This window comes from Tenrec ecaudatus, chromosome 3 (assembly GCF_050624435.1).
Source record: "Tenrec ecaudatus isolate mTenEca1 chromosome 3, mTenEca1.hap1, whole genome shotgun sequence".
NCBI lineage: Eukaryota > Metazoa > Chordata > Mammalia > Afrosoricida > Tenrecidae > Tenrec > Tenrec ecaudatus.
In genome coordinates this window covers 4,929,138-4,956,421 of record NC_134532.1, presented here as the reverse complement: position 1 = coordinate 4,956,421, position 27,284 = coordinate 4,929,138, and the positions used below count along the sequence as shown (strand labels likewise).

The 27,284-nt window shown below is 39.3% G+C and overlaps 1 pseudogene; it reads right to left on the bottom strand.

The window, feature by feature from the left end:
- Positions 1-23,775: 23,775 nt before the first annotated feature.
- On the bottom strand, positions 23,776-24,559 carry LOC142443239 (ARL14 effector protein pseudogene; annotated as a pseudogene).
- Positions 24,560-27,284: the final 2,725 nt, after the last annotated feature.

The following is a 27,284-nucleotide window of genomic DNA, read 5'->3' as shown; positions in this document are numbered from 1 at the left end:
ACGCAACACACTGACATGAAGCAGGGAACCAACCGATAGGCCTGAGGGGCCGGCCCCATTACCAACTAGGTGGACAGCACCACCCTCCCCGCAAGAAGAATTCACTACAGAGGACAGCACTGACACCACAGCTCAAGAAGAGGGGAAGAGGAGCTGGTCTGTTCAGAGCACACAGGAGCCAATGAATGGGCATAAGGGGGAAAAAAAGAAAAGAGTGACGCACATCCTGGCTCACCAAACCCTGAGGACAATGTTCTTGCTCAGAAAAGCAATGCACAGAGATGACCACAGGGCCGGCCCCACCGTGGGACACAGCGTTCCTCATTGACCCATAGCACCATTGGGGACACCACTAGAGACACACTGTGGGAATTGTGCCCACCATGAGCTCACCATGCTGAAGCCAGCCCCTGGTGGCATGCAGCAGAGTAGCGGGGGAAGCAGAGCAATGAAGTCCCCAGGGATAGAGGCGGTGCCAGGGCATGGCACCCCATCAGACTTGACTGGAAAGCCCCTGTGAAGGAAAACAAACAGACCCTGAACTATTCATACGTTTATGTGTGTGTTGTTGTTGTTGTTGTCGCTATTTTTTTACTTTCTGATGTTGCTTCATGGTACTCAATGTTGTGATAGTATATAGCATGTCTACCTGGAAGGGATAGGAAGAATAAAGAAGCCAGAAGAGAGAACAATGGGGTGACAGTTCCAGGGGAACATGGGTGAAGGGGAAGGGGAGGGGGGAAGATGGCATTAACAAGACCAGGGACAAGGGAATAACAAGTGATCCAAAATCAGTCTCAAGGAGGATGTGGGAGATCTGGCAGGGCTGCATCAAGGACAATGTAACTGAGAGGAATTCCTAAAACCCAAATGAAGGCAGAACATGATAGTGGGACAAGAGGAAAGTACAAAGAAACAGAGGAAAGAACTAGGAGGCAAAGGGTAGTCATAGAGATTGAAATACAGACATATAAAGATGTAAATATATTTATACACAAGGAGGGGGAAATAGATCTATGTACATTTATTTATAGGTTTAGTATTAAGGGAACAGATGGACAATGGGCCCCTGCTCAAGTACTCCCTCAACACAAGAACACTTTGTTCTAACAATTCGGCAGTCTGAATGCTCACTTGCCTGGAACGATTGCTGATGACAATGGGTGCACAGGAAAATGTGATGAAGAAAGCTGATGGTGCCCGACTACCAAAAAATATAACACCTGAGGTCACTGAAGAAAATGGATGCACAAGCAAATGTGGTGAAGAAAGCTGATAGTGCCCAGCTACAAAAAGATATAGAACCTGAAGTCTTAAAGACCTGAAGATAAACAAGCAGCCATCTAGATGAGAGACAACAAAACCCACATGGAAGAAGCACACCGGCCTGTCCCGCCTAGAACACTGAGGACAAAGTGGGTGCATAAGCAAAAGTTGCAAACAAAGCTGATGATGCCGGACTATCAGATGATATAGCATCAGGGGTCTTAAAGGCTTGAAGACAATCAGGTGACCATCTAGCTAAGAAACAACAAAGTCCACAAGGAAGAAGCACACCAGCCTACCCTGACGTGAATGCTGAAGACAAAGCGGGTGCATGGGCAAGTGCGGTGAAGAAAGCTGATGGTACCCAGTTGTCAAAATATATCGAATCTGGGGTCCCATAGGCTGGAAGATAAACAAGGGGCCATCCAATTGAAAAACAACAAAGCCCACATGGAAAATGCACACCAGCTTGTGAGATGACAAGGCATCGAAGGGATCAGGTATCAGGCATCAAAGACAATATATACATGTATGTGTATCACAGCATTGTGAATGAGGGGGAGTGCAGAATGGGGACCCAAGATCCATCTGGGGGAAATTGGACATCTCCTTGCAGAAGGGCTGTGGGGAGGTGATGAACCAGGCAGATTGTAGTGTAGCAACGATGAAACATACAATTTTCCTCTAGTTCTTGAATGCTTCCTCCCTTTACTATCATGATCCCAATTCTACCTTGCATAACCAGCTGGACCGGGAGATGTACACTGGCACAGATAGAAACTGGAAATATGGGGACTCCAGGACAGATGAGCCCCTCAAGAACAGTGCTGAGAGTGGCGATATTTGGAAGGTGGAGGGAGGGTGAGGGAGAGAGGGGAAACAGATGACAAGGTCTACATGTAACCTTCTCCCTGGAGGACGGACAGCAGAGAACTGGGTGAGGGAGATGTCGGATGGTGTAAGATCAAATAAAATAATTATTATTTATAAATTATCAAGGGTTCAGGGAGAGGGGTGAGCTGGGAGAGAGGGGAAAATGAGGAGCTGAAACCAAGGGCTCAAGTAGAAAGCAGGTGTTTTGAGAATGATGATGGCAACATATGTACAAATGTGCTGGACACAAATTATGTATGTATGGATTGTAAAAAGAGTTGTATGAGTCCCTAATAAAACGATTTAGAAAATCAAGTGCTTCCAGTGCTTCATCAGCTTGTTGAAATATTTTAATTGGTATTCCATTATTCCTGGAGGCTTGATTTTGCCTAATTCCTTCAGTGCAGGTTGAACTCCTTCCTTCAGTTCCATTGGTACTTGCTCAGATGTTGCTTCTGCAAATAGTTCAATATCGACTGGTTACTTTTGGTAGAGTGTCTCTGCGTATTCTTTCCATCTTCTTTTGATGTTTCCTGTGTACAATATTTCATCCATAGATCCTCTCATTATTGCAACTTGAGCTTGAATTTTTTCTTTGGTTCTTTCCGTTTCAGATATGTTGAGTGTGTTCTTCCTTGCTTGTTTCATAACCCTGGGTCTTTGCATTCATTTTAATATTTGAATGTGTCTTCTTGAGCTGCCACTGGAAATTTTCTGTCCAGCTCTTTGACCTCATCTTTTCTTCCATTTGCTTTAGTCACTTGAGGATGACATCCACGTTGATCTTTTCTTTATCATCTGTCCTTTTTATTGACTTTTTGCTTTTCCAATGAATTATGTTCTTCCATAGCCCATTTGGTCTTCTCTGATTAGTATTCAATGCAGCAAGTCTATTCTTGAGATATTCTTGAACTTTAGAAGAGATGGATTCAAGATCATATTTGGGCTCTTGTGGGTTCATTTTGATTTTCTTCAACATCAACCTGAACTTACATATGAGTAATTAATGGTTTGTTCCATAGTCAGCCCCCCTGGGCTGGTTCTAACTGCTGACAGTGAACTTCTCTATAGTCTTTCCCCACAGACAATATAGTAGGCTTTTGTATTATTCAAAAACGTATTTGCTATTAATAAATTCTATCTCCAGCTTCGTTTCGATTACCAAGACAATATTTTCCAACTACTGTTCCTTCTTCTTTATTTGCATTTCAGGGGCCACTAATGATCAATTCATTTTGATTACATTTGATCAATTTCTTACTAAAGTCACTTATTGAATTCTCCAACTTCTTAATTACTAGCTCCTGTGACTGCTGCCTAAATTTGACTAATACTTGTCCTGATTGGATTTCCTTGCAGGTGGATAGGTATAATTTTATCATAGACAGTATTGTGTTTCAAGATCTATCTTGAGATGCTCTTTTTGAGAATAATGTGATTGCTTCATATGATTTTCTGATTAAAAATGACCAATATAAGTCCATTTCAGCTCACTAATGCCTAGGATATAGTTTTTATTTATTCCATTTCATTTTGGACAATTTATAATCTTCCTAGGTTCATACTTCCTACATTCTAAGTTATGACTATTAGGAGATTTTTCAGCTGTATCTTCTCATTTTGAGTTGTACCCCATCAAGAATCGAAGATCCCAAAGGCTTTACTCCCAGTGGATTTACTCCATTCACTTCACCATGGTCTACGCTACTTTGAAAAAGCAGCTCCTCCTCAGTCACATGTCGAGGGCCCTCTGATTCCAAGGGCCCATCCTCGGGCCCTAGCTCCAACAGTGTTCTGCTTCCATTCCTTAGGCTTTCAATATCTGACGACGTTTCTATGTTATGCATAAGGATTTGAGAGGTTACTTCCTCTGAAGAGGGCAGCCAATTCATTCTGCATACTCTGTTCTTAGCTGGAAACTCAACTGAAACCTATTCCGTTTGGACGACCCTGCTGGCATTTGAAACACCAGTGACATAGCATCCCCCATCACAGCCACACACAAGTCACCACAGTATGACATACTGATAGACAAGTAGTGAATGATAAGAAGAGCCTTCTCTTTTTCTATCTTTAAGCAATTTTATTTCACCACAATTATGTATTCTATAATTATTCAGTTTTTATGTATTCCGTGTGCAGGAATAGAGAAAACTGTTTATGGGAACAATGGACTCTTTACCATCTTCCTCCAAACCCATTGCATTTGCCTATATGAATACACTTCTGTAATTTTCTGTTATTCTAACTCTTTTGAAAGCATTTCAACTTTGTTTTTCTAAAAATTTTCTTAATCTCATGCTTTATGTTTTTGGAATTTTTTAAAGCTTTTTTAGCTCAGTGTTCTTTTGCTGTCATATCTTCTCTTTGTTGATCTTTCATAATTTTAATGAGTTTTTAAGAGCATCTTAAAATATTTTTTGAGACTGTCGGTATAGTTTCTGAAATGATTCAAATTCAAATTAGTTAAAAATAAACATGTGGTGTAAGACATGGAAAAATTGATACAGTATCAAGGGTTCAGGAGGGTGGGGAAGGGGAAAATGAGCTGATACCAAGAGCTCAAGTAGAAAGAAAATGTTTTGAAACTGATGATGGCAGCATCTGCACAAATGCGCTTGACACAATGGATGGATGTATGGATTGTGATAAGAGCTGTCAGAGCCCCAATAAAATGATTTAAAAACAACAACACCAACAGAGGCCATTTCAGGTTTTGAATGTACTTACTTCACTTGTAGTTGTAAGTGGCAATTTACCCCAAAGAGGCTTGTCTAGACCAGAGTATGTCACTGAGAAAGATTCAAAAGAATATACACACATCACCAACAGTCACAAAACAATACATTCAATTAAGGAGCTAGAATTTTTTAATTTGTTCTTTTTTAGTTAAAAGGATAATTTATTTTCATACAAATCAAATTATTTCCTGTTATCAAAATTGAGGTTCTGAATTCAGATTGGCTGCCCCAATCCGATCTTTGCCTCAAGATTTTCTGCTCTTGTTAGCACTCAACTTGCAGATTTGATTTATTTACAACTCAATGTTTACAATTTACGTTACAAATATTTATTGATCTCTATGTTCCATATACTTCTCTAGGTTTTAATATACAAGTAGGAACAACAAAGAAAGCATTTTCTTAAACAGCTTCTTTTCTCCCAACTTTGGATCATGAAATTGTAAACATTAGAGGCCATGTAAGATGTGGTATGATAGAGATCAGAAACAGAAGGCAAACTTTTCTCATACGTAAGAAAAGCTAAATTTATATACAATTCTTTTAAACTTCTTTATCCATCCTTCAAATGTTCCAATTTTTAAAAAGACGCATGGCTTTCCAGACACCTGTGTGTCAATTTAAAAAAAAATATCTTGAGTTATATCTCAGATATCCTCCACAATAGCTCTAGCCAATGCATCTTTACTGTCAGGAATTGTGTGTTCTACGCAGCTTTCTATTTCGGCATTTTAAAATTTTGTCTTTGGTAGAAAAAAATGATATATTTGGTATAAAATATGACAAAGACTACAGGAAAAATATAATTTGGCATGTTGCCAATCTTGGGAGTGTACTATCAAATCAAGGAATTGTTCTAAAATCAATATTTAAATAGAACACTTGACAAAATGGCCTGCCTTCAAAGAAATGGATGACTTCTTTTGAAAAGGAAGAGCAAAGGGCCTCGAACAGTGACGGTTAAGAAGCCATTCCCTAAGCCTGCTTCTCCGTGGGTTACACAATCCCCTTCCATGGTCAGCACCACCCCATACCGCTCTCACCTTTATTGGAAATTCTCTTTTATTTATTTACATAATGGCTTTGAGTGCACTGCAGGATTGCTACCTTCATTTTATTATTCCCCAAAGACCCTTCAGGGTAGTTTCTGACATTTTTGAAAATGTCAGAATTTTCAAAATTTCAGAATTCCACAATTTTGAAAATGTCAGAATTTTCCCAATGTTATGAAATAATGTTTTGCAATAACCAGACTTTTCGTCTTAATAACACTTCAGATGCTTCTTTTCCATTTTTTCACGAAGGCTGACTTCTCCATTGTTCGCTGGAACAAAGAAAGATGTTCTACTCAATATTCTTCCTGTTTTCATTCTTCCCTCACTCCCTTTAAAGCTCCTCACTCCATTCTCTCTGCACGATTGCTCAGATCCCTGCTGTGGTCCTGTCACCTCAGCAAAGGACCTAAATTAGTGTTTCTCTCATTGAACACCTCCACAGAGCTCTCTGTACTGAATTTCAACTCTTTAAAATGTTTTCAGACTTAACCAGAAAACACTCATAAAGGTCAACAAACAGACTCGGAGCTATTTATAGGCTTTTCCTTGTTGTTGTTGTGATTTGGTGTTTTTCACTGTTTTTTTTTCGTGTCTATATAGATACTATAGGCAGGATAAAGAATCCAGAGGAGAACGCAATGGGAGTGATAATTCTGTGGAACACAGGAGAGGTGAAGGCAGGGGAAAGGAAGAGGGGAAGTCAACAAACCCAGGGACAAGGACGCAACAAGTGAAATAAAATTGTTGGTGAGAAGGATGTAGGTTGCCTGGTGGGACGTAATCAAGACAATGTAGCCAAGAGAAATTAATGAAAGCTGAATGAAGGTCAAACATGATAGTGGGAGAAGAGGAAAGTAAAAGGAAATAGAGGAATCAACTAGGCGGCAAAGGACATTATAGAGTTCTAAATACAGGCATGTACACCTGTAAATATATTTATATATAATTACAGGCAAAAAGATCTATGTACATATATTTATATGTTAATTATTAAGGTATCAGATGGACATTGAGTCTCTGCTCAAGCACTTCCTCAACACAAGAACATTTTATTCTAATAACCCCCATATTCTGTGATGTTCACCTTCCCTACAAGAGCGCTGAAGACAAATGGGTGCCTAAGCAAATTTGATGAAGAAGCTGATGGTGCCAGGATATCAAAAGATATAACACCTGGGGTCTTAAAGCTTGAAGATAAATGCCATCTAGCGGAGAAGCAACAAAGTCCACTTGGAAGAAGCACACCAGCCTGTGTGATCATGATGTGTCGATGGAATCAGGTATCAGGCCAGATAAAGACCCAGAACTAAAAAAATCATATCAATGTGAATGAGGGGTAGGGCAGAGTGGAGACCCAAGGCCCTTCTGTAGACAATTGGACAATCCCTTACAGAAGGGTCACAAGGAAGAGACCAGCCAGTCAGGGTATAGTATAGCACCAATGAATCATACAAATTTCCTCTAGTTCTTTAATGTTTCCTCCTCCTCTGTCCCCCCTCCCCCAACTATCATGATCCCAGTTCTACCTTACAAACCCAGCTAAACCAGAGCATGTACATTGGTAGAGAAAAGAGCTTGTAACACAGAGAATCCAGGGCAGATAAATCCCTCAGGACCAATAATAAGAGTAACAATACCAGGAGGGTAGGGAGAATATGGGGGGGTAGAAAGGGGGAAAACTCCCTCTCCCCATCCCCAGGGGGACGAATAACAGAAAAGTGGGTGAAGGGAGATATCAGTCTGTTTAAGATATGAACAAAACTAAAATAATATAAATTATCAAGGGTTCATGAGGCAGGAAGGGTCAGGGAGGGAGGAGAAAAATGAGGAGCTGATACCAAGGGTTCAAGTAGAAAGAAAATGTTTTGAAAATGATGATGGCAACATATGTACAAATGTGCTTGACACAATGGATGGATGTATAGTTTGTGATAAGAGCTGTAAGCTCCCTCAATAAAATTATTTTAAAAATAATTTTAAGTAATTTTTAATATAATTTAAATAAACTAAAAGGCACGAGGCAAATAATGAATAGAATATACAATTGGAGATCTTATTAGGTTATTTGGGCTTATGCAATATAAGTTTTTTAATTTGCATTTTTCAAATGATTATATCTGATGTCTAAACGTTTGAGAAATGATATGGCAGATCTCCTAGCTTAACAACGCAAGTATTGAGCTCTTACTGTGTGGTAAGCACTGTGACTAACACTTCGATGGTATCTTTTTATTTCCATTGCCTGAGGCCCTGATGGTGTAATAGGTTATGTGTTGGGCTGCTACTATTAATTGTTCCGTGTAAGTGAGTTGAACTGAGCCACATATACTGCTGTGTGGACTAATTAGCTATTATATTCCTTTGTGCTGTATATGTATGTCTTTATGTATATGTATATATACATATATATAACATACATATATAAATACACACACATATACATATACATATATATATATATATATATGTTTCCTATTTTTGTTTCTCTAGAGAACCTTATCTAGCATAATATACTTCCAGGGAGGTGTTCAGATTGGCTCTGATTGGAGCCGGCCCTGTTGCCCTCTCTGCTCATGAGTTGCTTGAGGTTAGCAGTCTAAAACCACCAACAGCTTTATAGGAAAGGATGAGGCTTTATACCCCCATAAAAAGTGACAATCTCAGAAACCCACAGGAGCAGTTCTACCATGTCTTGTAGGGTCTTCATGAGTCAAAATAGACTCCATGGCTGTGATTTTGATTTTTTTTTCATTTTTTTTTACATTTTATTAGGGACTCATACAACTCTTATCACAATCCATACATATACATATATCAGTTGTATAAAGAACATCCATACATTCCCTGCCCCAATCATTCTCAGAGCATTTGCTCTTCACTTAAGCCCTTTGCATCAGGTCCCCTTTTTTTCCCTCCCTCCCCGCTCCCCCGTCCCTCATGTGTCCATGGTAATTTATACATCGTTATTTTGTCATATCTTGCCCTATCCGGAGTCTCCCTGCCCCCTGCACCTCCCGCCCTTCTCTGCCATCCCTCTCCCAGGGAGGAGGTCACATGTGGATCCTTGTAATCAGTTCCCCCTTTTATGTATATATATATATACATACCATATTGAATGAAGGGGGAACTGCAGAGTGGAGACCCAAGGCCCAAGTGTCGGCCACTGGAGATCCCCTCATAGAGGGGTTTAGGAGGTAATCAGGGTGCGAGGTAGTACCGATGAAGAACACAGCTTTCCCCCAGATCCTGGATGCTTCCTCCCCCAACTACCATGATCCGAATTCTACCTTGCAGGGCTGGATAGGGCAGAGGTTGTACACTGGTACATATGAGGGCTGGAGGCACAAGGAATCCAGGGTGGATGATACCTTCAGGACCAAGGGTGTGAGGGGCGATGCCCTAATCATTTTCAAAGCATTTGCTCTCCACTTAAGCCCTTTGCATCAGGTCCTCTTCCTTTTCCCCTTTCCTTCCCGCTCCCTCCTCCCTCATGAGTCCTTGATAATTTATAGATGATTGTTATTTTGTCATATCTTGCCCTATCTGGCATCTCCCTTCACCCCCCTTCTCTGTCGTCCATCTCCCAGGGAAGAGGTCACATGTGGATCCTTGTCATCAGTTCCCCCTTTCCAACTCACTCACCCTCTACTCTCCCAGTATCGCCCCTCACACCTCTGGTCCTGATGGTTTCATCCACCCTGGATTCCCTGTGTCTCCAGCCCTCATATGCACCAGTGTACAATCTCTGCCCTATCCAGTCCTACAAGGTAGAATTCAGATCATGGTAGTTGGTGGGAGGAAGCATCCAGGATCTGGGGGAAAGCTGTGTTCTTCATCGGTACTACATCGCACCCTGACTGACCCATCTCCTCTCCTAAACCCCTCTGTGAGGGGATCTCCAGTCACCCATTCTATCTGACAAATAGGAAAAGTGACTGTAATCAGGTTAATCATTTGTCTGTGATCACACAGAGAGGAAGTGAACAAACTAGGATTAATAACCAGATCAGCTTGGCTCCAGCTGTACTTATTTTTTTTTTAGTATTTTATTTTTTAAATCGCTTTATTAGGGGCTCATACAACTCATATCACCATCTACACATACATCCATGGTGTTGAGCACATTTGTACATACGTTGCCCTCATTGTTCTCAAAACATTTGCTCTCCGCCTAAGCCCCTGGCAATGGAAAGAAACAGGTATCTCAGTGCTGGCCAGTGCTGTCTGAACAGTCACATCAACTTGTATTTGCATTTTCATATGTACAGGGATGTGAATTGCAGAATTTAGGTCAGATGTTCAAGTGGAAACTTGGAATAATAGCTATCTCACAGAGCTGACAGAATCAGTAACTCAAATCTGCAATTTGCTCTTCGAGTCTTGTTCTACTCAAGTAGGTGAGATGCTATATTTTCAACTTCCCCATGAACCACCACCTAATAGTTAAAGAAATGTGCACATTGGCACAGGTGTTCAGGTTGATGATTCGTGGGAAAGAAAGAAGACTCCCACTGCCATCCCAAGTCATCGTCCTATTGTGCTGATTTACGCAGAACGCAGGCACATGCAAAAGAAATACCTCTTTCTCTCCCAAGTTTTGCTGAGCATTTTATTTAATGCTGTTGGATCCTTCCGGTAAGAAAATCCCAACGGAAACCGACTGTTCACATTCAGTGCTGTGAGTCTGAACAAATGGCGGTTAGGTTGTGAAAGCTGGCAACGTGCACAGAACAAAAGCGGACCTTCCGTTTCATTTTACTGTGTTTGTTATATTGAAACTTGAATTTGCCAGCTTGCAGTAATGGCCACATAGTTGAACTTTGACCAACTGTTATTCTGTTCTAAAATAATAGTTTGGGGGAAAGAACAAAACACACAAAAAGGTTTAACTCACACAAAATCAGCTCTGCTCTAGGGAAGAACTCTTACTTTTACTTAGGGTCATAAAAATGGCTTATTTTCATGACCAAGAGTGATGCTTTATAAATTTGCCACCATGACTTTGGAAATTTTTTTGCATTGCTATCACAGTCATAGCAGTGACATGACCTTAAACAGAGCCTTTTGAGCTTAATTTAGCACCGAGTCTCTAATACATACCTAATTCAACATCAATTTGTTCGGCTGCTATAAAGTTTGTGGACTTTTATATTGAGGCTTGGGAGATAAATATGTACATATTACCATTTTTAGGCTAACACAAATTTTAACTTTTAAAAATTCTTCGTGTAGCCATCTGTCATGAACATGAAGAAGCTAAACGTTACAATGTATAGTTAATGGGTTATCTAAGAGTGTGAATGCTTTCAACATTGTACCAAATATAGGAAACATAGGGGAAAACAAACAAACAGAAGATGATTCAGGATCAGGCCAACCAAAGTGAAAAAGGGCTGATGAACACCTGGGAAAGATATTGCTAATGTAACAACTACCTAAAAGTTTCATCTATTTCAAAATTTGTTTTGAAGAGTAGAATTTAATTGTAATTCACATATGATATACAATTATATAACCTATAGACATAGAGATATTTCGTTAATGAGATGTTTCTTATATATAATTCACACAAATTTAACACCTGATTAAAATTACATATAACATGTATGCATTTTATACATATATGGACATATGCATAAATGTGTGTAATACATGTATACTATTGTATGACACGTGTGTATGTTATATACATTTATGTATTTATATTACATGAGCTATTTAGTGACTTTTTATAGTTTTTTCATAGTTTGTGTTCCCCCATATTCCTCTAAAATGTACAGTCCTTATAAATTCAAAATTAACAGAGATTCTTCAACTGTCAAGTTTCTGATACATGTGAGAGCAGTCTGAAAATTTTGTGTAAAATGGAATGAAAAGATAATAAAAATTTTACATGAATGTTTTCAACTGCCTTTTATTAACAAATCATTCCAACAAATATTTACTGAATGAATGCCTCCTATATTCCAAGTCCTATAAGAAGTGCACACAGAAGATATAGTTCTTGATTTTATGAAACATACACTTAGTGAAGCATATATGCACAATAAAGTTATAATAAATATTATGGGAGAGAGAAAGGAGGGTATGCTTCAGGATAGGCAGAATAGATATTTAAGTTGATATCTCAAGGCTGAGAATAAGTATCCTGAGAATTAAAGGAGTATTGTAAGCAGACAGGATAGATAGCATGGAAAGAGTTCTAGAAGTAGAAAAAAAATGCTCAGTACCATTCAGAAAATGACAGAAGGCAATAATGTATGATGAAATGGCATAAAAATTGGTGAAAAAGATGAGAAGGCCCTCATCATGTATCCCAGCCTCCAGGTCCTGCTAGTATGGAAAATATTGTGATATCAGTATTGTTATAGCAATGAACAAAATAAGAGACTTCCTTTGTCATTTTCATGGAGAATAAATTGGGGCCAGGCAAGAGTGGAAGGTGGATGGGTACATTAAGAGACATTTCAGTAGCCCTAGTGAAAAATAACACACGTCATGGCTCAGTTGGCGAAAGACTGGGTGTTCTATTTCTAAAAGGTTATGAAAACCCTGAGTGCCAGTCTTCCTCTGCCACATGGGTTCATCATGAGTAAAAGACTGAATCAAAACTCCGTATAGTCAGGACCGTAGAAAACAAACACTTTTATTAAAAGTGGGTATTAGAAATATGCTACCTCATCCAATATTTAACAAGAAAGCCCATATTTGTCTATAAAATAGTTAGTCCAAGAAATCCAAACCCTAGCCTATGTTCCATTTTTATTTGGAGTTGAGAAGGCTACATCCCCTCAGCTAAGACACTGATATAAAAGTCAGTGATTCTCCAATAGTAGGGGTGCCAGGAATAAATGAATGAAACACATCGCCAGAGGGAAAAATAAAGAGCTCATGCACTCTCGCTCCAATTTTACAGATACAACATGTAGTGACTCCTCCTTTGCTGTGGTCATTTGAGCCATATGTAGCATGAAATGGACTATATCTTGGTAATGTGAAAGTGAATTAAAATACTAAAAATGAAATATAACAGGCAAAAAGAGCTTAGAAAAGGATGAAATGAATTTTGAATGATACAAGTGGAATAACAAGCAAAATGGACATCAAAGAGTTACTGTTAAAGGTAAATTCACGTAACTGGATGATAGTTCTGAAAAGCAGTTTTTATCAACTTTACAACATGAAGATTTTCTTGGTCCTTTTACTGTAGCCTTTATCTTTAGTGCTTATTTGAAATATGCATTGCTTTATATAATATTTGGGAATGGTTAAACGAGTCATTGAAATGGGTGCATTTCCTCTAACCTAGGAGTATTTTAAATATATCTGTCAATGTAATATTTTAAAAATATTTTTAAATCTTCAATGTCTTTTTACTTTGATTTTGTTTTCCAGTATAGACTGAGAATATTTAGTTAGATTTCCTCTATATAAAAATCGCAATCAATTTTTCATCATTCTCACAAAGAATTTATTTTTTTCTTAAGCTTTTCTAGGTGTAACACAAATATCTTTTAAAAAATTTATATTGTGAATTGAGTGAAGCGTTATAGAGCAGAACATGTTACAACAATCCATAGCTATTTTGTTGGGTCTCATGGACTACAGGCTTACTGTAACATTACTTATCTCACTCTCTCCATAATGTTTTAGTTTTCATTCGACCTTCTTTTCTAACCCTTCTAAACATTGTCATTTAGTTTTACTTCAAATGGTTGGTTATTCAATAGAGAAAGTACCTCCCTAGTTACTATCCCCCTGAAAGACCTGTGTATTGTTGGACTTATATTTGAACAATATAGGTAAGTGAATGTCCAGACTTGAAGGGTGACTAAGGACTACATCTTGGCGGTTTCACTAGTCTCTATCAGAGAAGTTATCTTGGTATTCTTCATAACACAAATACCTTCTTGCTATATTTCATTATATTACTATTTTGAATTGAGGAAATGGCATGCTGGCCATGTCTTACCTCCTCTGGGTACACCAAGGGAAAGAAAAATCCATCTCACATCTGCTCAAGGATGATTCCTATGAGGCAGATCTCAGATATGCCTCCACCTTTCAACTTCGTTTATGCTATTTTTACACCAATTGTCCCGTCAACAACATTGTGCTACTCTGGTGTCCATAATCTGTTGCTACGGACACACACAGAACTCACAGATAATATTCACAATTATCGGTGTTTATTAGATACGTTAGCATGTTACAGAATGGTAAGGACACAGCTCTTTGGTTCATGGCACCGTGCATCAGCCAGACTGATCTTTGATCATTAGACTTGCAGGTACCCAAGTCTTTGATAGTACTCAAAGGGTACCCCACTCTATAAAGCAGAATCCTACCTCGAAGCACACAAATTACTTGTTCTGTGGGCTGGGAACCCTGCTGCTTTTTCTCATAATCTCTGTTTCTGACATGGTTCCTGTTTCATGTTCTCTGCTTCTACCAGTTCACCACACAGGTATCCCAGATGAACGTGGCTGCTTTTTCTGTTGGTTGTGAGATTTGTTCTTTCTTCTGAAATGGCCCACTTTATACTCAGTATAATGGTAAAATCACCCAGTCCTTAAATTATAGTTTTCTTCACTTCATTTGAATGTTCCCTCCCAGTCATTTGGTAGAAGTTTAGAAGATTATGGATCAAAAAGTCATACCGTGTAATTTCACTTTATTGTATAATATACCGGTATTATGAATATCCATAGATCCCTATATATCATGAAGTTTGTTATTATAGTTTGAAATATTCACTTTTTTAATATGTCCATTTTAGTTATTTTATTTCATTGTCAAGATCTTTACTCTTGGTATGATTTAAATGTGCTTTATGTATTCCTTATTTTGGTAAGATGTTTTTATGCCCAACAAACTATATTCTCTTTACTAATATTAAACACAATGCTAGAGGAAGTCAAGATGGTGTGGAGGTAGAATCACCTGGCCAGCACTCCTGCTCTTAGACCAAAAAAATTAAGCGGCAAGGAGGCCAATATTGGGAGGCTGGGTGTTAAAAGTAGATTCAGTGTACTATGGTCAGGTTCAGACATTTACCTTTGATTTTCACCCACTAAACAATTTGAGAACTGGCTGAAATGCACTGCATCTAGCTGCAGGCTGCACTAACCTCTTACCAGGTCAAGCAGTACAGCATCTACCACATCTTTCTGTGCCCTAGACTCGCAAGGAGCAGTGATTTCCCAGGCTGCTGTCTAAAAGTGGCCATAATCCCAGATTCACAGAGATCCTCCAAGAGCTAGTCACAAGACCTCACACTAGAGTTCTGCTTACTACTATCCACCCTGTGACTGAAGTCTAGGGCTTTGCAAGCCTCCTCCCCAACTAGGAACAGAGTGACTACATTGACCATTCCCTTTCTGCCTCTCCCCAGCTTCATACCTGTCAGTGTGGGTAATGATAGATAATTATGCAATAATTTATAGCAATTGAAGAGCCTCTGGTATATTTACCTGTGACAAAACGCAGTTCCCCAGAGCACAACCAGGAGTAACAAAGGAATCCAGCAGGGGGCCAATTCAGATTCAGTCAGCCCCAAACCCACATTGTTAAGCTGGTCCCCCTTCCCTGTGGGACAGGAAGGCACAGTCTTAATACCAGGGCACCCTACTCATTCATTATAAAAAGGGAAAAAACTTTAAATTATTCAATGCTTTCAATTTCAGGCTGTTGTCCTTTGAGAAACTTTGAATGCAAGCCTGCAGAACTCTTTCATTAGCATAACATTAACATAACAAGGTAGCCAGAAGGCTAATTTTCAAAGCATAACAAATGGGAAAAGTCAACAGGGAATGATAATCACAAACTAAACCTAAAACTGGCTCAACTAGTTTGGGGCTCCACAGTGTCTTTAAAAGGCTGAAAATTGTGGCCTGACAGCTCAAACCAGATCTGTGCTCACACTGTTGCCCCACACCAACCAGCCAGTGGCATAACTATAGTAGCTTATCTCAGCCCAGACTCTGAGACCCCCACCACCACAGGCCTCTGAGACACTTCAGCACCCTGCCTAAATAGCAATCTGACCCACCACCACAGTACTTTACCCACCACCATAGTACTTTTGTTAATCCTTAAAAACACTTTTACCAGTCACACTGACAATGAACTCAGGGCCCTTGGTTTCCCAGAAACATTGTGCCCAGTTCTTCCAAAATTACATGCAAATAGCAACACACCTCAATACCCTCAACAAGAGAACAAGACACACAAAATGCAACAGTGGAAGAAGTCATAAAGTTAACAATGCTCATAGAAGACTCAGACATGGATCTGCCACCCAAAGAATCTTCAGAATGCTACTTGGAGCAATGCAGGATATGAGAGAAGCAATGCAGAATAAGGATGCAGTGATAGAGGAGATGAACTCCAAAATGGATGGGATGAAGTCCACGCACTGAAGAGAAATACAAGAATTAATGGATGAAGTAACAGAAACAAAACACAAGATCACAGACCTCAGCAGCAGACTAGAAGAGGTGTAGAATCAATATCAAGCATAATCCAGTTGCCTTCAACAAACAGGAGTCAAACAAGATAATCAAAGAGGCAGAAAAAACCCCGAGATCAATGGCAGATGCTATGAATAAGAACAATATTCGAATAATTGGTCTACTCGCACACAAAGAAGTCAACAGCTAAATTAGCAAGGGAATTTCTGGAAGCAACTTCCCGCCGTAATGAATGAGAATCAGACAACTGTACAGGAAGCAGATAGAACACCAAGTAGACTAAACCCCAGGAAGCGCTTACCACCAAGACTTATAATAGTTAAATTATCCAACTTTGAGGAAAATAAAAAATTGTAAGAGCAGCAAGAGAAAAAAAGGCAGTTATATACAATGGTGTTCAGGCAACAATATGCTCAGATCTATCAGCAGTTACCATGAAGAGGAGGAGAGAGTAGAGTCACAGCTTCAAAAGCCGAAAGAAAACAGTGCCACCTTGAGAATCCTCTACCCTGCCAAACTATCTATTAAGATAGACAGTGAGGTAAGAGTCTTCCAGGGCAAGGAGAAACTCAAAGAACATGCCATAAGACACCCGACCCTGCGGAAAATCTTTGACAACTCACTATGGTCAGAAGACCAACGTCCCCCAAGCACAAGCAGGAAACCACCATATAGCCAAATTCCACCCAGAAGCCAACATGCCAAAAACAATTACCAATATAGCATGGCCTCAGAGGGAAAATAATGCAAAAATGAAACTCCCCACACAAACACAGCTATTGATATGAAGGGAGATAGGAAAACACCCAAAACTAAAGGTACAGATTGCAGCAATAAATCCACAGATGCTGATAATAACTCAACTCACCAATTAAAAGACAAAGGTTAGCAGATTGACTCAAAAATCAACCTATCAATCTATTTCTTGCAAGAGACATATCCTAAACTCACAGACAAAAATAGATCAAGAATAAAAGGCTGGCAAAAAACATACCAGTCAAATGGCAAATTTTAAAAAGAAGGGGTTGCAATCCTAATCACCTACAAAATTGACCTCAAGGTACAAACCATAACAAGAATTCAGGAAGGCCACTATATAGTGCTCAAAGGATGAATATACCAGGAGCCAGTGAGCATAATAAACATATAACGAGAAATGAACAAAATTTATCAAACTATTCAAAAGATGGGGAAAAATCACAGATTCAAAAATTACAGTAGTTGACTTTAATACACTGCTATCAGAGAAAGGTAAGTCACTGGGAAAGAAACTCAGCAAGGAGGCTACAGAGCTAAACACTACAATTAGGTGACTGGACTTGATAGACATTTATAGAGCTCTTCATCCAAACACAAAAAACAAAACAAAAGCACCCCTCGTTCTTTTTAAGTGCACATGCTCATTTTCCAAAATAGACCGTGTGCTGGGACACAAGTTGAGTCCGAGTAATTCAAACACGTAGAAATTACCCAGAGGTCTCTCTTGAATCACAATTCCATAAAGCAGAAGATAAAGAAAAGGACAAGCAGAAAAACAAGATCAAACAATTGGATGATGAATAGCTATTTTCTGGGTACTGGCCCAGATTAAAGAGGAGATTAGGAAATTTCTAGAAATGAATGAATGATAATGAGAATACAATGTAACAATACCTATGCTATACAGCAAAAGTAGACTTATGATTGATACACTATCACAAAATCTCCAGCAACTAGAACAGAGTCAGCAGAACAACCCCACCAATAGTAAAAGAAATAATAAAAATCAGGACAGAGTTAAATGAGTGGGAAGATAAGAAAGAGATCAATGCAAAATATCAATACAGCAAAAAAGCTGGTTCATTGAAAATATCAACAGAATCAACAGAGCAATTCTAACAAAGGAAAGTGGTAGTTATATAATCATTTGTCAATTTGAGGATTAAGAATGTAGAGGTGGTGTCTAATCTGTCAATCAGATCATAGCAAATGAGGCCTCTGTGTGGGCATGGCCTTCTCCTGAGAATTCTGGGAAATCTGGTATTTCTTCCTTGGAGGTGGGAGACTCTGCTCACATCCTGGGAGACATAACAGCTGACAAGACACATGGACCCAACCTGATGCAGAGACCCCTGCCAGTGCTGAGATGTTTCCAGGGTCACCGGATCCAAGGACCCACTGGCCTGTGAATTTCTACAATCATCGCATGTGTTTCGTGAGTCTAAAGAGGGCTTTTTAGATTGGTAACGGACATATGGGCTAATATCAGACTTATGGACTTGATCTAGACTGGGCTGGGATGTTTTCTCAATGTTCAATTGCTCTTGTGTATAAATCTCTTTCTATACACATATGTGAGTCCATGGATTTGTTTCTCTAATCTACCCAGACTAACAAAGAAAGGTAGGAGCAAACACCAATAGCTAGAATGAAGGATGAAATGGGAAAGACCACAAAGAGATTAAAAGGATAATAGCAAACTACTATGAAAGTCTGTACTCCAGTGAATTCAGCAATATGGAGAACATGGACAAATACTAGGAAAAACAATCCCTCCCTACATTATCCCAGGTAGCGGCCAAGAACCTAAACAGACCCATACCAAAAGAGAACAATTGAAACAGTTATCAAGAAACTACCAAAAAAATAAAGCTCCAAGACCTGCCATCTTTACAGGAGAATTCTACCGAGCATTCAGCGAAGAGCTGATACTGATTATCCACAAATTATTCCAGGGAGATATCCCCTTACGAAACGGTCACAGGGAGGAAACGAGCCTATCAGGGTGCAGTGTAGCAATGATGAAACATACAACTTTCCTCTAGTTCCTAAAGGGTTTCTCCCCCACCCACACCCTCACTATCATGATCCCAATTCTACCTTGCAAATCTGGCTAGACCAGAGGATGTACAGTGGTACAGGAACTGGAAACACAAGGAATCCAGAACCAGTGGTGAGAGTGGTGATACCGAGAGGGTGGAGGTAGGGTGGGGTAGAGATGGGGAACCAGTTACAGGGATCTACATATAACCTCTGCCCTGGGGGATGGGCAGCAGAAAAATAGGTGAAGGGAGACTTCGGACAGTGTAAGATATGACAAAATAATAATTTATAAATTATCAAGGGTTCATGAGGGAGGGGGAAATGGGGAGGGAAGGGAGAATGAGGAGTTCATGCCAGGGGCTTATGTGGAGACCAAATGTTTGGATAATTATGAGGGTAACAAATGTACAAATGTGCTTTATACAATTGATGTATGTATTGATTGTGATAAGAATTGTATGAGCCCCCAATAAAATGACTAAAAAAAAAAGAAAAATTATTTTTAGAAATTAAAAAATTATTCCAGAGCTTAGAAAAAGATGGCAAACTCCCAAGCTCATTCTATGAATTCAGTATAACTTTGATACCCAAACAGGGCATGGATTCCACAGGAATAGAGAACTATAGACCGATATTTCTAATGAACATAGATGCAAAAGTCCTTAACAAAATATTGGCCAATAGAATACAAAAGTATGTAGAACATATCATCCATCATGATTAGGTGGGATTCACTCCACGGATGCAGGGATGGTTTAACATCTGAAAATCCATCAATATTATTCACCGCATTGATAAGGAAAAGGATAAGAATCACATGAGAATATTGATAGATGCAGAAAAAGCATTTGACAACATCCAATACCCGTTCATAATTAAAACACTCAAGAAGACTGGAATGGAAGGAAAATCCTCAAGTTAATACAAGCTGTCTAGAAAAGCCAACAGCCAACATCATAATCAATACTGAAAAGACTAAAACAATCCCACTGAAAAAGGGGACCAGACAAGGATGCCCCTTGTCCTCACTGATAATTATTGGCAAATGGAATGCAAAAGCTGGAGATAAAGAGTAAGGAACATAATTTAAAAAAAACATATGGATTTGGTGATAGAAAGGAAGCTGGAGAGAGCACGATATAATTTTGCAAGACCAATGACTTCCTCATAGCAAATACCTTTTGCAAACAACACAAAGGCAACTATACACATAGACTTCTCCAGATGTCCAGGCATAACACACAGAAGTCAAAGTACTATACCAGTGGGAAAGAGGATGAAAAAGCTTACTGTTAGCAGCTACAATCAGGCCAGGGGCCCACTGCTAATTAGATTATTGATTGTGCATAAATAAGTTCAGGTTGAAGCTGAAGAAGATTAAAACAAGCTTATGAGGGCCGAAAGATGGTCTTAAGTATATTCCAACTGAATTTCAAGACCATCTCAAGAATGGATTTGCTGCACTGAATACTAATGAGGAAAGTCCAGAAGTGTGGGATTACATCAAATACATCATACAGCAAGAAAGCAAAGGGTCATTAAAAAGACACAAAGGAAAAACGAACAAAGTGGATATAAGATGAGTCTCTAAAACTTAGTCATAAGCTTATAGTAGCTAAGATAAATGGAAGAAATGATCAAGTCAAAGAGCTGAACAGAAAAAATATAAAGGTAGATATTATATTGAACATTTCAAAGTAAAATATTATATTGAGGTATAAACAAAACTGGAGGTAAAAAATCAAAATAGAAGAAAATGCTCATTATATCCTAAAAGGAATGAACTATTGTAGAGTGTAAAATTCTATAGGCAAAAATAAAAATTCTATAGGCAAACAACATATTGAATTATGTAAGAAGCATCAAATGAAAAATGAAAGACTATATAGTGTCAATGTACCAAACATAACAACAGCAAGGGGTTGACATGCAAGCATTTCAATTGGTAGCATATGATCAAGAACACACACTACTGAAGGAAGAATTCCAAGTACATTGAAGGCATTAGCCAAAACCCAGGCTCCAGAGATTGATGGAATACCAATTGAAGTATTTCAACAAGCTGATGAAACACCGGGGACACTATTTGTCTATGCCAGGAACTTTCGAAGATAGCTATGTGGCCAACTGACTGGAAAAGACCCATTCCAAAGAATGCCAAATTATAGAACAATATCAATATAACTAATATTCCATTCTATATCATCAATATCATTAATATTCCATGCAAGAAAATCTTTCCTGAACACCATGCAATAATGGTCGCAGCACTACTGTGATAGGGAGCAGTGCTTTGATAGTACTCTTAATTCAGACAAGAAAGATGTGTATGTGTGTTTGAATTTGCAAAGGTATTTGTATGGATCATAACAAATTATAGAGAGTCTTTGGAACAGTGTTTCTCAACCTGTGGGTCGTGACCCCTTTGGGGGTCAAACGATCTTTTCACAAGGGTAGCCTGATTCATAACAGTAGTACAATTACGGTTATGAAGTAGCAATGAAAATACTTTTATGGCTGGAGGGGGGGGTCACCACAACATGAGGAACTGTGTTAAAGGGTCGTGGCATTATGAAGGTTGAGAACCACTGCTTTAGAAGAACAGAAATCCCAGAACACTATCATGCTCATGCAGAAGCTGTACGTGAATCAAGAGGCAGTTGTTGGAATAGAACAAAAAAATACTGTACAGTTTAAAATCAGGAAAGGGGTGTGTCAGGGAAGAAACCTCTCACTATACTTAATTTGTAAGCTGAGCAAATAATCAGGTTGGCTTATATGAAGAAGAATGTAGCATCAGGATCAGAGAAGGCTTATTAACAGCCTGTGATAAGCAGATGACACAACCTTGTTTGCTGAAAGTGAGGAAGGAGGACTTGAAACACTTGCTGATGAAGATCAAGAATTGCAGCAATCTGTATGGATTACAACTCAATGAAAGGAAGACCCAAATCCTCAAAGCTCAACCAGGTAACAATCATGATAAACAGAGCAAAGATTACAATTGTCAAGGATTTCTTCTTGCTTTGATTCACAATCAGTACTCATGGAAGCAGCAGCCATGTGCTCAAAGGATACATTGCATTGGATAAATCTGCTGCACAAGACCTCTTTCAAGTGCTGAATACAAAGATGTGACTTTGAGGAATAAGGTACACTTGACCTTTGCCATGGTATTTTCAATCACTTCTAATGCGTGTGAAAATTGGACATTGAATAAGGAAAATTGAAAGAGAATCTATTCATTCGAATTATGGTGCTGGAGAAAAGTATTGAAATGACCATGGACTGCCAAAAGAACCAACGCATTTCTCTTGGAAACAGTACAACCAGAATGCTCCTTAAAGGCAAGGATGGCAATACTTGGTCCCGTGTACCTTGGACATGTTGTTGGGAGAGACCCATCCAGACACCTCCAGAGCCCTGGAGAAGAACATCATGCTTGGGAAAGTAGTGGGGGCAGAGAAAACGCGGAAAGCCGCTGACAAGAAGGATTGCCACAGTGATTGAGCCAATTGGCTCACACATAAGACCAATTGTGAGGATGGTGCGGGCCTGGAAAGTGTTTTGTTCTGCTCTAAATAGAGTTACTATGAGTTGGAACCAGCTCAATGGCACCTAACAAGAGCACCATTTGATTTTCATTGTGTTTACTATCCCACGAATATTGTTTCAAAATTCCATGTTGTCCCTTTTGGTGCTCTTTTGTTTGTTATATTTAATTTTTATATTTTAATCAATCTTCAGGTTACATATGGTTTAAAATGACTATAGCAAGAATTCTTCTATTTTTATGTCTGTTAACTCGGATTCATATTACATGAGCTCTTTATATTTTAAATTTTGCACTGCCTTCACACATTTTCCCCCTTTCCTGTGAAATACTGTGGTGTATACTTTGGGGAATTGCCCTCTAATTGCATGTATTTTCTTCTCTATAACCTCTGGATATCACATAAACAAAAATTTTTCATATCAGTATCCTAGCTGGGGGAATCTAGCCTCCTTGACTCCAAACAAAAATGGGACATAGTGTAAGGATTTGTATTTCTTGGACTAAATATTTAATAGATTCATTTTGAGCTTTCTTGTTAAATTCTGGAAGAGATAGCAGATTTTCAATGTCCACCTTCCCCAAAAGCTTTAGCTTTCTGTGGTCCTAATTTTTTTTGAAAGTTCATGATGTGCATCTTTTATTTTATAGTCATCTGGGGACTGACGAGGAGGGAAGGTTCCGCCTTCTACAATTACCCAGGTCTATCACAGTAACTGAAATTCAAACTGCGCTGTAGGGTCACCAGCATGTCTGTGTATGGAACTGTACAGACTGAGAACTGCCTATCCATACTTGTTTACATTGACCCAGACAGGCCCAAAGCAGTGTCCATCCAAATATAAATTGAATCATGTATCTGAAAACCTCCCAAATGCAGCATCTGTCCGTCTTGAGCTTTTCAAACCTGTCACTTGGCAATCAAGTTTAAAATGACCCTACAGCATTAGAATCACAGAACTGTAAAATATCAGAAAGGATCTTCAAAGGCCTTGACAGTGTGATACCACCAATTATCCTGCATGCTTATTGTGAATGATCTCTCCTCCTTCGATTTCAATATGCTCAGAGAGCCACTTGCGGTCACAGCGGCACTCAGCGCCGCATTTGGTAGACCCACAGGCAGGACAAGCATAGAAGCATCCTAAGCAGTCTTTGTCCAGGAAGTCACAGAGGTCCATCTTGCTGAAAATCAGGAGGCCCTGGCTGTCGTAGACCTTGCTCTTCCGCGGCATCACTTATCTGTCTGAACCAGCCGATGCATTTTTGGTAAGCCTCCTTTTTTCCCTTTTACCAGTTTCTGGAGCAAATTCTGTTTGCTTACCTGGGTTTGTAAACCGTAAGGACCTCAAAGCTTTAGCAGTTCTTCCATCTGAATCAGGTTTTCGCCTCTGGCGGTCTTCAGAATCAATATCCACGCTGCCATTGATTATCTGCGTAAATTTTGGACAAAGCTTCCAACCAGGTACAAGCTGCCTTCCAAATTTTGCACTCAGGAAGGTGGCGTCATCTAAATCAATCACATGCAAATTTTGGGGGCTAGTTTTCTGTGTATATTAAATGGGTCACAACATGACTTCTGCAGATCCTCAAACCTGTCGATGTAAACCTTTGCATGATGGAAACAGATCGTATATTGTTCCCAGACAGTGTCATTCCGGTTCTACGCTGCAGTAAAAGCATATCGTTGGATGATAATTCTTGCAGGGTCTTGAAGTCTGTATGATGAGTGTAGTAGGTTTTATGGCACTCATTTGTGGTTCGAAGATGGACTCCAACTGAACAGGGATCCATCATTCTTGATGCTAGCAAATTTCTCCCGGTTTACGTTGCCTTCTCTGTGGTAGGCGACCCTTATGAGCTCTCTGCTGCTGTGGCTCAGGCACGAGTGGCGTCCTTTGGGGCCAGGCCTCAGGGCCCCGCCCGTGCTACCCCTGTGGTCCTAATTTTAAGAAGGCTTTCTTGATAAAGAAATCTTTACCTTGTGTCGTCTGTGTATGGATAGTTCCATAACCCCTTCACCTCTACCAGGGCTCTCATAACAACAACTATACGCTTTTTTGTTTTAGCGTCCATTTCTTTTATTAGTCAATGCTTAGAGATTTTGTTTCTTTCCCATGAGTTCACTGTGTTAACGTGTTGATATTGTTATATTTATATTTCAAAGTAGATGTATTTGATCCACTATTTTGCCAGAACTGGAACTACTTGGTTAGTTCTAGAATTATAAAATTCACCTATATATATGGTGGTGGGATTCTACGCGTTCGCACTGGTTCAGCAGAACAGATACCACATTTTTTGTCGCATTCAGTGAATGGGTGGTTAAAATGACTCTCGTAATCACAGCTGTATCTGAGTTGGGCAGAGGGGCAGCCGCTCAATGAGAAAACCACACTTTTATATCCCTTATTCTTTTTTAATGTCCATCTGTGTAACAGTGTATTGTAAGCACCTGTAGTAATGTTCCTTTTGTCCATTGGCATTAAAAATGAGACAAAACTAATCTTGTAACATTTTTATTTATTTCATAAAAATCATTATGCATTTGATGAAATACTATAATTTTATTCCCTTGATTTTGTTACATCAGTAAAAACATATAGAACATAAAGGGAAAAGGGCTAAGCAACCCGAGGGTAACATATTATCATCCATTTTAGCTTTGAGTTATACCCCAAATTCCCAGAAGACATTATGAGGGAATTGTGCAATTCCTAATAGTGCTCAAAACATTGTCAAAGCAGTTGCTATGTGTTCAGCAGAAGTGGAAAGGTGATTTTCAAAGACGAGAAGCCGCTAGTTTCTAATAGATCAAACCCAATGACTGTTGTCTAATTGGTCTACGTCAAAGGAATGTGATCTTATTCTGACTGCCCAAAGATGGTTAAGAATAAAGCACACACTTGATGCGCAGATAAAAGCAAGGAATATTGCAAGTGAGGACATCAATCAAGAAACAATATGGAAATATCTCAAATAATAGCTTTATTGTTTTGTGTCAGATATGACTTAATATTTTCAATAATATATTAAAACTTTATAGAACATAACCTTGTTTTGTTACCTCTTTCGTTGTTTTTATTTGCCTATTAAGTGTATGAAATAATAAACTACTTTTAAGTATATCCTTTTTTATACTTAAATGGTCATTAAGGCAGTGAACAAGTTGTTAACTTATTTGAATCCCATCACTGTTTATACATATGCCAATAATTTTCAAATTATACTTCTAAGTCAGTGTTTCCACCACTGGTGGTAATTTTGCCCTGAAAGGACATTTGGCAACGTCTGGAGATAGCTTGGAGGGGCCCAGGCAGTGGAGTGGTTACTATTGGGCTGCAACCCATATCGCCAGCAGTTTGAAACCGTGAACAGCTCAGAGGGAGAAAGTTTGGGCTTTCCACTTTTATAAACAGTTTCAGAAACCCACCGGGGTAGCTGTGAGTTTGCATTGAGTGGATGGGAGGGACAGGAGATAGCTTTGATGGTCAAAATGGGAGGTGGTAGGAAGGACATCTAGTGTTTCAAGTTCAGAGTTGCTGCTAAACATCCTACAATGCTCAGGACAGCACTCGAGAGAGATCTATCTGGCCGCAGAGATTAATTGTGACAAAGTTTTGAGATACTGCCTAGCCCGTACCGCAGATCTGTTTTAGATGCCTCCACTTGAACGTATCCTGGCACGTGGTAAATAGAAGGGTGGTTTTGTAATGGTTCTCCCCAAATCTGTTTCTCATTTCGTCTTTCCAGTCTCAGTCAATGGCACCATCATGGTCCCAGTTGCTGAAGTTAGAAGCCGGGTGGTTATCAGTGCGAGTCAGTTAGGTTTACCTGCCACATATTTGAATCATCCCCACTTGTTATTATTGTTAGGTGCTGTTAAGTCCGTTTCCTACTCATGATGAACCCGTGTGACAGAGGAAACCCAGTCAGTAGGGTTTTCTTAACTGTTCTCTGGATGGAAACAGATTACCCAGTCTCTCCAACAGAGACACTGGGTGTGTTTGAACAGCCTGCCTTCCTTTTAAGTTCAGTACTTAGCCATGTTCCACCTGGGCATCTTCATTTGCTCCCATGTTCTGTCATTTTTTCACGAAGGCTACTGTTTTGTCTCATAATGAACTCCTAAGTCTTGCCTGCTTCCAATATATTCTCCACAAAAGCATCAAGGAGATTTTAAAAATTTTATTCATTGCTGTAAAAATATAGGCAACATAATAGTTGCCAGTTCAGCCTGCTTCATATGTGCAATTGAGACCCATTACATGAATTGTGTAACTAGCATCAACATCTTTCATCAAATTTTCCACTACCATAAACAGAAATTCTCTGCCCCAGTAGTTTGTTGCAGCCTTTGGAAAACTAAAGAAACACAGTTAAGTCAGCTTGTAAAGCCGCTGAGTCATCTCTGGACCTCTGGAACCTTGTGTGTCTCAGATGAATGCAAGCAGATAACTCTTGGAGTTATCTTAATTCTTTGGCGGGATACTTACCTGCTTTAACTTATTAGCAGAAATAA